Source organism: Anas platyrhynchos, chromosome 14 (genome assembly GCF_047663525.1).
Source record: "Anas platyrhynchos isolate ZD024472 breed Pekin duck chromosome 14, IASCAAS_PekinDuck_T2T, whole genome shotgun sequence".
Classification (NCBI taxonomy): domain Eukaryota; kingdom Metazoa; phylum Chordata; class Aves; order Anseriformes; family Anatidae; genus Anas; species Anas platyrhynchos.
The window spans coordinates 601,717-611,217 of NC_092600.1; the positions used below are offsets into that span (position 1 = coordinate 601,717).

At 48.5% G+C, this 9,501-nt stretch overlaps 1 protein-coding gene across 5 annotated transcripts in view; it reads right to left on the reverse strand.

Moving 5' to 3' along the window:
• Positions 1–6,249: 6,249 nt before the first annotated feature.
• SH3RF2 (SH3 domain containing ring finger 2) overlaps positions 6,250–9,501 on the reverse strand; it is a 37,977-nt gene continuing 34,725 nt past the window's right edge. For 2 of the 5 annotated variants that reach the window (XM_072044652.1, XM_072044649.1), the window contains one exon: positions 6,252–9,249. The gene's annotated coding sequence lies outside the window, so the exon portion shown is untranslated. Of the gene's footprint in view, positions 9,250–9,501 lie in introns of all 5 variants that reach the window. The other 3 variants (XM_072044653.1, XM_027468255.3, XM_072044651.1) reach the window with 2 other exon arrangements.

Genomic DNA, 9,501 nt, shown 5'->3' on the forward strand with positions numbered 1-9,501 from the left:
CATTTGGCTTTGCTTCCTTTTTTTTAAAAAAAAAAAAAAATCCCAAATGCTAACATGACAAATTTTCCTTTTCAGCTTTTCAACTGTGGCCTATTTTCAGTATCACTTTTGAGTACCATATGGAGAGAAGTTGGCTGTAAATATCCCACAATAGAGGGAAAAACATTGCTTGTATGCTTATGTGTTTTACTTTTCAATGACCCGAGTGACCGGCCACCGTTACGGTATTTTTACATGGACTTACCTATTCAGAAATACCTTGATACTGGGGAACTCTGGGTGCATTGCCCGGACCTGAATATTGTTGCATATTTGGCTTCCTTGGTGCAAATTTGTCTCCAAGGCTGAGAACAGAAATTTCTTACAAAAGATATGAACAAGGGCTTTCCAAATAGCTTGAACTAGACGCTAGATTTGCTCTCTGAGCTCCAGGCGAGAAGGCCACCGTTTTGGATAACTGCTAGCAAAAGCAGTACGTGGTAAAACAAAACCTTGTACTGCCCTGGATAGCAAGGTGGGACTTACAAACAACTCCCAAATACATGTGTTTTGGTCACCACGACTCTACAAAAAAAGTTACCAGGTGAAGTGAACTGATCATTTCCTTGTACAAAAGCACCTTCATCAGTTCCAAGAAGCAGGGAATACAGCAAGAAAACATTAATTTATCTGGCTGCTGCTTTGTCAATAATCCAAGCAGAGAAAAGTTACTTCAGAGGTTTAGAGCAAAAGTTGCTTTGTTGCTCTTACGATACGGGCTTTCTTGTTTCAGCCACCGCCTGGAGAACAGCCTCACGTGCACACTGCACAGAGCTGGTTGGGAAGCCTGGGGGGTGTGTGTGCAGTTGGTTTTTTCTCTCATAACAGGGAAGTTAACCAACAGTGGTGTTCCTTACGTTCTCAGTGTTTGAGTGAATCAGACAAATTGATTCTTAATCAGCAAGGCAGAGCTAATAAGCTGGTTTTTTTCCTGCAATTGTCTGTTGGCTTCCAGGAGATGTCACTGCTGTGCTCATTCGGGTGCTTTTTTTCTCTAGTAAAAGCTAGTAACAGGGTAAAGAGTTTTTGTGTGTGTGTGTGTTGGATTTCCCATGTTATTAAGAAAATTCTGGTCTTTCCTAATATTCTCTGTGGTATGATTTTAGTTTAAAATAAAAAAAAATAATCTGGAGAGAGAACTTTTTTTTAAACCCGAGTCTGTTTTTGAAGGATATAATTTCACAGGTACAAGAACAGGCCTCTTTCTTTTATTTCCTGACTTCCAAATTTCTGCTATCATGCAGTGGGGTATTTCCTTTACTTTCATTGTCCTTGGGTTTTCCTCTATTCAGAGGAAAGTACAGATACTTTTCGCAGAAACGCTCTGAGCTATAAATAACATCAGGGAAGGAAGTTAACGTTTCGGCAAAAGTTCAGTGGGACAGCAGGGGACTTCGGCCATGTCCCTTGACTCCAAGACTGGATGGAATCTGAAGCTGCACAGCAACTTTGGAAATGCGAAACTAAGTGCAAAACAGCGTGGAGATGTTTTGATGTCTGGATGTTTCCAAAGCAGAGTACGGTACGTGTCTGTGGTAGTGCCCTGCTGCCCGCCTCGTGATGTGCAGGAGGTGGCAGGTTTGCTTCAGGTTGTCTCCTGCGTGCATCCTGCCCAGAGCGAGCTCATAGCGAGACGAACATGGGCACCAGGGCAATGGGGAACTCTTTTCCCACCCATGTGCCTGTTATGCAGGCACTTGATGAATTTGACTCATTAAAAAAAAAAAAAAAAGCGGTGTTAAATTTCCCCTGATATTAGTAAAGCGTTTTGCTGACTGACAGGATTCAGGTTCAGTATGTGTTTGGAAGGAGGAATATATTTTGGCTGCCCCACAGAAGCGCTGAAGCTGCTCCTAACTTCTTGTTGGAGGGATTTACCTCCGTCCTGGGCCGATTCAGCCAAGCACTGAGCCTGATGAACCTGAGGACCTTCAGCCACCTCGGCCGTGCAGCGCGCTGCTCGCCTGTGCTCTCGTGTCCCTCTGGCTGAGTTTTTGCCGGACTGCTCGGAGTAGTGCAGAACAGCCAGCTTCGAATTCCGCCCGGTAATTGCCACGAGTGCAAGGGCTGAAGGATGTGCTAGCACTCGTGTCTTTGTGGAGCAGCACCAGAAGTAACAAAGAGCTCGCCCAGCACCAACCCCTCGCCTGGGGCCACGGGCAGTGGTGTGTCCGTGGGGCAGGGCAGGGCGGCAGCGGTGCCCTCACCCCTCGCGTTGCTCAGGTTCCTCCAGCAAGCGGAGCCATCCATTTCCACCCCCCGTGAGGTTGTTGCTCCGTGGTGAATGCTGCTGCGATCCTGTTGCTATTTATTCCTTCCTGGCTGACCCCTGGGGATGGGACCTCTTTGTCTTTCTGGCCTCAAAAGAGGAGTAAGGTCAGGAGGCTGATCTGTGGCTGATGTTATAAATAATCTGGTACAGCATAAAAATCTATGTAGGAAAATCTATATAGGAACCATATAGATGAGGAGAAATGAAAGCTCCCTGTTGCATATTTCACTAAAATATCTTGTTCCTGACACAAGACTTAAGTAGGGCTGCCTCTGACTCAGGAATTCAGTTCAGAGAAGTTTATTAATCCCTGTGGGTTTTGCTGGCAGAAGAGAGAATTATTGACTCTGTGGCACCAGCAAAGTATCCCGGATCTATATTTTGTTTAAAGCAGTAACAGTTATTCTTCAGTGCTGTCTGGCTGTGTTAGAAGGATTGCTTGACCTTTGGTGAATTATTTTCTGCTGAAGGGGGGAGCAGCTGAAGCCACGGATTGAGCTGGAGGTGCCATCGGCTGCTGAGCAGCAGGGCAGCTGCCAGGGAGCAGCTACCAGTGAGGTTCTCTTCGAACGGTCGTTTTAATGTTTGTGCAGCGCTTCCAAGGGGTCGCCATTAACACTGACTGGTTCTGGAGCTGCCTGTGTATGGAGAGGAGCCCCCTCGGCACGCACCCCTCTGGCAGCGGTCTCTGTCTTGCTCCTTCCCCAGCTTTGAGGCCCTCCAGCAGGAAAGGCAACGCAGGCTTCTGCTGGCTGATTTTGGTTGATGAGCTTTTTTGTTCCTGGTTTTGGCTGGGTCAGTTTGATCTTGCAATTGTGTTGCAAGGTCTGGCTGCTTAACCTTGAAATCCCCTCCCTGATCTGCAGGTCCCTGCTCCGTGTGGCCTCCTGCGGCTGCCTTCAGAGCTTTGGCTGGTGCAGGACGCAGCCGATGTCCAGCTACAACTCCAGCCGCCACCCAAACCAGGGATTAGGCAGAAGGGCTGAGGCCGTGTTGTTTCCTTGCTTTTGGTATTTTTAAAGAAATCTCTTAAACCCTGCATGGATTTCATAAAGAGGGACTTACAGGTGAGTTTAACAGAATAGGAAATGCTATATTTTTATAACAGCCTAGTGTTTAAAGTACTGTCATTATTCTGCTAAACCAGATTTAAACAATGCGATTCCATAGCAAAGGTCCTAGAGCATCAGTTTTGCTGAAGATGTTGTGCTTTGCTAGATGTATTTACTTCTGAATTGCAAACAAAAGGCAATTTAAATGAATTGCGAGCCTGTGATAGCAAAACATTATTGAATTTACTTCGGGCAATAACAGTGAGAGAAAACCAACACATCCAAATGGAGTCAGCACTGAGCAGGTGCTCTGAGGCTGGTGCAGTTTATGCTCAATTCTTTTGTTCCTCCTGGAACAATGTTTCACGGATTTTGAAGTCTCTTCACTACTGTTGGGGCCACAGCTAGAAAAGGGTTTCCTTTCATCCAGCTAGCAGCACCGTGTCAGCAGGCAGAGGAGATGACGCCTGGAACCCAAAATGTGTCAGGACTAAATTCAGTGTGGGGTGTAGCATTTGCCATAAATACAGGAAATTTGTTGGAATTCAAGCAAGGTTTTAAATACACACGCACATTAGGAAAGAACCCCTTTTCCTGTGGCTTAAATCCGTTCCTGTAGTATAAATCTGTTGGTGATCTGGGACCTTCAGCTGAGATTTTTCTTGTCTAGCAGCCTTGAAAAATTTTGGCCCCACAGCTGTGCAGGTTTATTTCCCAGTGCATTTGGGAAAGATGAAGACAGGCTGAGGGCGTTGGGGATGTTCAGCCTGGAGAAGGCTCCAGGGAGACCTTACAGCAGCCTTCCAGTACCTAAAGGGGGCTGCAGGACATCTGGGGAGACGGACTGTTCATCAGGGATTGTAGCGATAGGACAAAGGTAACAGCTTTAAACTAAAAGAGGGGAGATTTACGTGAGATATACGGGGAAAATCATTCACTCAGAGGGTGGTGAGGCACTGAGCAGACTGCCCAGAGACGCTGTGGATGCCCCATCCCTGGAGATGCTTGAGGCCAGGCTGGACGGGGCCCTGGGCAGCCTGGGCTGGTGGGAGGTGTCCGTGCCCGTGGCAGGGGGCTGGAATTAATGATCTTTAAGGCCCCTTCCAACCCAAACCCTTCTGTGACTCTGTGATGTGCCCACTGCTATGGCTGGCACCGCGGTGTTCGGTCGCTCCTTCAGCCTGCGCGGCCGGGCGCTGCTGGGGCAGGGAGCCCGGCGCCTGCCCCTGGGGCCGGACCCACGCTGCCAGCAGTGGGGCGCGAGGAGCCCCGTCCTGGGCTGCGCTGCTGCAGCCCCGCATCTGCAGGCGGGACCCGTGTCCCGCAGCGCGGCGCCGAAAGCGGTGACGTTGGAGTGACGCAAATGTGAACAGCCCGATTGGGACTCAGTCCCGGAGAAGATGGATTCCACCCACCAGCCCCCACGCTGTTCGCACCGGCTTTTGCAGGATCCTACAGCCAAATTCCTTTTTGATCTGAAAATCTGTTCTGTTACCTTGATGCATTTTTAAAGCTGAACTAATGCATTAAATCTCAAGAATTGCCCTGTCTCCTGCACTGAGGCAAAAGCGGTATTTGTTTCATAATAGAACGGCAACTCCAAGCAACTACTCATGTTTTTAAAGTACTTTGTTAGAGCGCGGCTGTATGTGGCTGTGTAGCTGCTGTAGAATTACATAGCCCAGAGCTGGTGCTGTAAAATATACATTACTGCGTAATCAGGGTGGCAGGGAACAAAGAGCCCTTTGAAGCCGTGCTGGAGCCTCCATTAAGGCTGAGGCAGGGGTGTCCTCAGAGCTTTCTGCAGTGAAACCTGCGGCTGGCCAGCTGCACACCCCTCCGGACCTGAGCTCCCTGCAGCCAGCGGGTGGGAGCGGGGCCCGGCCTGGGATGGGCGTCGGGGTAACCCTTGGGCTGGGTCTGGGCCTGGCCTGTGAATTCCTTCTGCTTGATCTCGGTGTGCAGGGTGAGGCGGTGAGCTGGCTCCTGCTCACACGGAGCCGTCCTTCTCTGCCAGGGGCTCCTGTCCGCAGCCTGCCCCTGCTGGCCCGCTGCCGCCTCGGGGCTGAGCGCTGGGGAGGAGCGCAGTGACCCCGCACCAAGTCCCTGCGGCTGCTTCGGCTGGGGGCGGCCTGCTGAAAAAAGTCCCCGGCAAGGGAGCCTGAGTCATGATGCTCTCTATCCATCCACCACTTCTCCCTCACCACCCACTGTGCAAAATGCCTTGCTTTTAAAAATAAAATGTATGAGTATTTTATAGCCATCTCTCTCAGCTGCTTCGCGTCGCATGATGTTAAGCGTGGATATGATGCCCAATAACCCGCTCGTCATGCTAGACAGTCATATTGAAGCAGTTACCGATCCAGCCGTGGCTTGAAAGTATGAACCTAATTTGTCATCTTGGGCTTGGACAAGTGAGCTGAAAGCCATGCAGATTTACTCACTTTTCTGAGAGAGAACAGCAGCGACCCAGTCCTGCGGCAAAGGGGGCAGTAACAGCGCAACAGCGAGAGATGGGACAGAGCGGGGCAGGAGTTCCCCTCCCTGCACTGTCAGTGCCTCCTGCAGCTTGCCTTTATCCAAGCCAGAGCAGAATGAGCTGACTTGCTGCTCTCTTAGCCAGAGGTTTCAAAGCAGTCAAAAAAATTTTTTTTTTTTTTTTTTTTAAAGTCAAGCATTGCTTAGTGCTTAATGTGATTGTTGTATTTGCTTGTAGGGAGGCAAAGAAGGTCACCAGCACAGACCGGTGGCTGCCGCTCGGCCCGGCCGTGGTGCCAGCTGCAGCCGCGGCCCCGGGGCACCCGGAGCCCTGCGGGTGAGGTGGGGGCGAGCGCAGCTCCGGCTCCTGCCCCTGCGGAACTGAGACGAGATCGGAAATAACCATTCCTGCTTTTTCATGCAAAAACTTTAATGGTAGCACAACAGCTTCTACAGGATGGAATAATGCACGTCTGGCTCTGAAAATGTCATCAAGACCCGTATTTTCCACCCCTTGACCTCCACCAGGCTAGCGAGCGAGTTTTATAGGGCGCTCATGCCGCAACTCGGCTCTGCCGCTTACACTTCCAGGTACAAGGTGCAGTAATCCACTTGTCTCCAGTTAACTTCTTAATTAATCTACAGGTTACAGACCTAAACTGCAGTTTTATAAACTTAGATAAGTAAACTTTTGAGAACTTAAAATATTTTTAAACCATTGTTTTTCAGTTACAGAAATACAAAATAAATATTTTGAAGATTATTACAAACCAGAAAATTAATATCTTTGTTTATTGACTTTTTTCTTCTCCTTAATAGTACGATAAATTGAAAAAGCCTTTTTAAAAAATGAACTTCACATCATGGAAAAAATATTAAGCATCACTGAATTTGTACAAGTGTCTCCAAACAATAAAGTAAATATATGTATTCTATTTTTTTTTCCTACCCATCACCAAATAAGAAACGATTATATATCTTACTGTTTCTAAACATGTGCATGTAAAAATAGTCATTTCTCTTTTCTTATTTATAGTAACATGGCAGTAACATTTCACTGTAATGTTTCCTGGGCTCAATGCAGAAAGTAGGCAACAAAATTCACTGGTCTGTTATGCAGGGGACCCCGGTAAATCACTATCCATTGATCCTTACTGTCTCCAAAATGTATTCAGGTTGGAAGTTTGGTATTAACAGATCTTTTGTCTGCTTTTATTAAGTGTATAGTCTTCATCAGTGCGACCGCTGTTCGGTGCCCTGTGTGCCAGACCAAGCGGAGGCCTCTGGTTTCTCCGCAGCTTTCTGTTTGGAGCAGGCGCAGTCGGAGCGATCGCCCGTGAAGCTTCTGCCGACGCGTCCTGTAAGTCCTGGTCGCTTCACCGGGGGTGCTGGGTTCTGAGCGCTGTTTTGCCGAGTGTTTGGAAATGTTACCTTTTAAACGGGACATACTGAGACTTGGGGACGGGACGGGACACATGACTTAAAGTCTATACAGCTATTATTACATTGAATATATGTAGTGGCACAAATGAACCTCAAATATTTGGCAACAAATAAACCTTCCAAAATACTGATAAATGTGCATAGGAACTTGCTCATTCCTGGGCTGCTCTGCTGTTTCCAACCTAAATGTTTTGAGGTCAGATTTGTCCCTTTCACTTTCCTGGAGCTGGGGTGAGGGGGCTTTGCCCCGGGCTGTTTGGGGGAAGGAGCTGCCCCTGAGAGGGGGCTTGCCGGGACGGACTGCTTGTGCTCCTGGGCTTTTCTCTCCAGCTATTTTTTTTTTCCTTTTTTTTTTTTTTTTTTCTGAATCTAGCTGAGGTGCTTGGTGCTTTAACTGTTGTGGTTTTGGGTTGGTGGCTTATGAAAAACTAAACAAGATCAAGTCAGGAAATGAAACACGTGGAAATAAGTGTTCATTAGAGCACCTGGTGACTGAGAATATATCACGGCTTGGATGTCTCAATGAGCTACAGCCTTAATGTTTGTTTGTTTGTTTTCTAATGTTTTAGGAAATGACCCATTACTAAAGGGAGCGCAGGGTGGTTGGGAGAGTGAAAGAAGTAAATACTGGTGTTGCACAACGTGGTTTTTCACTAACTTAGTGGTATTGCGATACCTTTTTAAAAGTCTCATGTTCTTGCAATCGTGATCATCTAAGAAAGAAAAAACAAACCCTTGACTTGCATTTATAAAAGAGGAAGAAACTCTTGAGAATGACTGTCAAAGGCTCAGCAACTGGAAGACATCGAAATCACAGCCCAGCAGGGTTTCGTAATTATTGAGCTACCGGTGGCACTTGGGTTTGTCAGACCAACGTGGTTCCAGCCTGCAAAGCCTCGAGCCTGCCCTTGCCCTCTTGAAGTCAACGCTGTTTCCAGTAGCACCTTTCTGTAATTTTTCAGCACGTGACAAGATGTGATCATAAAGGCATGGCATTGCTTTGGATGCAGCATCCTCTTACGTGACTCGTGTCCTCTGACCAAGGAATAACGAGATCCCCTTCACCACAGAGCAGGTGCTGGTCCCCAGGGACGTTTCATAGACCCCAGTCTGGCTACAGTTCTCAGGCTCCTAGGAGAGCAGCCTGCCAGCTTCCCCCTGAGATGGCCGTGCAGAATTCCCTCCTGAGGAGCGCTATCGCCGTTATTTTCCCCAGGGCAGTGGTGGGAGGGAGCCCTTTGGGTGCAGCTCTGGGAGGCTGGGGGGCTCCCCTCACCCCTGTGCCTGAGACGAGTTGTCCACTGCGTGAAGTGTGGGGACGGAGTTAGTTAATGCTGTTTTGTTACCTCTGCTGCCTTTGTTCGTAATTCATCAGGAAACATGACTGCAGTTCAAGCTCAGGGGGGTAGGTTACTTACTGAAGTGCTCCAAGGTTTCTGCCAGGCTAGGCAGGCAATTAAAGCAGAGCTGATGAATGGTCTGATTCAGCTCCAATTCATTAACTAATCATAAGAAATGAGCAGATAGAAAATAAGCCCAACTCAGGGACTTGAGAGAGGTTTGTTAAGGGTCCCTCTGTCCCCGTGTGCTACCCTGTGTGCTTTTCCAGAGCTCTTTCCCTGCGCTCCCTGACAATGCGATGCTGCAGACGGTCGGAGCCCCAGCAACCGAGTGCCTTTGCATTCAGCCGGGGAGGCAGAGAACAATGTGTTTTCATTACAGAAATGCATTGTGCTGCAGTACAGTTGCAGTTGTATTTTTCCTTTCCCGATGTTGTTTCCTTTGAGCTGGGTCATGGTGAGGCAGGGCTGAGCCTGGGCAGTTCAGTGAGCGGGGCCGGGGCCGCTGCAGGGAGCAGCACGGGGGGGGTCCGGCCCTTCCCGGCCTGCTGGAGGAGATGCAGCAGCAGGGGCACGGTGCTGGTGTCCAACCTCTCTTCACCGGGGAAACTGGGCTGAAGAGAGTCTGGAAGAGGGCAAGAGAGGAGGGAAGATAAATATATACATGTGAAAATGAACACACACCCTTAAAGAGCTCGCCCGCCTCCATGCAGAGCTACCACCCTCCTGCCAACATGTGATGCTCCCTTTACATTGCTAACGATAAAAAAAAAATTAAAAAAAAAAATTGAGAGCAGCCAGAGGACAGACAGGGGTTTGGAGCAGATCTTCATGAGAGATGGAGTGCACTTCTGGTCCCCAGCCCAGAGCTGAACCA